This window comes from Puntigrus tetrazona, unplaced genomic scaffold, assembly GCF_018831695.1.
Source record: "Puntigrus tetrazona isolate hp1 unplaced genomic scaffold, ASM1883169v1 S000001140, whole genome shotgun sequence".
NCBI classification, from domain to species: Eukaryota; Metazoa; Chordata; class Actinopteri; order Cypriniformes; family Cyprinidae; genus Puntigrus; species Puntigrus tetrazona.
The window spans coordinates 1,070-2,500 of NW_025048726.1; the positions used below are offsets into that span (position 1 = coordinate 1,070).

The following is a 1,431-nucleotide window of genomic DNA, read 5'->3' on the forward strand; positions in this document are numbered from 1 at the left end:
CGAGGTCGGCGCTAGGCTCTTCCCTCTTCGCTCGCCGCTACTGAGAATCCTTGTTAGTTTCTTTTCCTCCGCAGTAATATGCTTAAATTCAGCGGGTCGTCTCGTCTGATCTGAGAGTCGTTGTCGGATATGGGTTAGGAGCGGCGCCGCGCGCTGCTGCTGCGGGCTGGCCTGAACAGGTCTCGTTCGCGCGCCGGGCAGGGGCGCCGAGGCGAGAGGCGGGCGCGAACCTCCGTTACGCCACGGGCGTCCGAGCGGAGAGGCGGGGGTCACGTCGGCGGGCGCGGAGGTGGCAGAACACCCACGGAAGCCGCCGAGAGGAGGACGCCGCTCGGTCCCAGACGCCTGGGGGGACGCCGACCTCCCCCCCTCGTGGGAGGAAGCCCGGAGAGCGCTCGACTCCCGCCGAGGAGCGTGCCCGTGGCGGTCTGCACAGGAGGGCGGAGGGGCGGGAAGCCCCCTGCGGCGCTCAGCCGCGGGACCGGAGGTCGATCGATGGGAAAGCGACCCTCAGACAGGCGTGGCGGGGCGGACCGGGGCCGCAAAGTGCGTTCGAAGTGTCGATGATCGATGTGTCCTGCAATTCACATTAGTTCTACGCAGCTGGCTGCGTTCTTCATCGGCCTTGCGAGCCGGTGATCCACGCTAAAAGTCGTACTGCGTTTGAGTTTAGCGCCCGGGGCGAGGCGAACTGCACAGGCTTGTGTGGGTTCAAAAATATACAAAAGTGTCGTTCCCGGACAGGCGCCCCCGCGAGGGGACTTGAACCCACGGTCCGAAGGCCTGCTGGGTACCCGCCGGGGTTGGCAAAGCAAAGTCTTTCAGAGGCTCGCGGCCTCGGCCCCACCCGTGCCAAGGGTGGGGCGCTCGCGGTAGGTTGCTCAAGCCTCCGCGGGGGTGCGTCAAGCCTCCCAGGGAGCAGCGTTCCCTTCTCGCGGATCCCTCTCTCCGCCCGTCTTAGGTTTTTGTGCGGTTCTTTTGCCGTCTTGGATGTTTGAGCGGCAGACCTCTCGGACCCACGGCCGCTGGAACATAGAGTAAAATAGGATAGAGGTTTTTACCCGGACGGGCGCCCCTCTCGCCAGCGGGAGAGACTTTGAACCACGGTCCCGGAGGCCGTGCGGGTACCCGCCAGGGCCCGGCTCGGCCCCCGCGCTGGAAAGCAGGGGGGCCCGCCCGAGTGCAGCGACAGTCAAGTTCTCTCGGATCTCTCTCTCTCTCTCCGCCTTAGGTTTTTGTGCGGTTCTTTTTGCCGTTTTGTTTTTTGCGGCAGACCTCTCGGGCCACGGCCGCTGGATCATAGAGTAAAATAGGATAGAGTTTTTTTACCCGGACCGGGCGCTCCTCCCCGCGGGAGAGACTTTGAACCACGGTCCCGGAGGCCGTGCGGGTACCCGCCAGGGCCCGGCTCCCCCCCGCCGCTGGAAAGCA

The 1,431-nt window shown here is 65.0% G+C and overlaps 1 pseudogene; it reads right to left on the bottom strand.

The window, feature by feature from the left end:
• Positions 1–504: 504 nt before the first annotated feature.
• On the bottom strand, positions 505–654 carry LOC122341172 (annotated as a pseudogene).
• Positions 655–1,431: the final 777 nt, after the last annotated feature.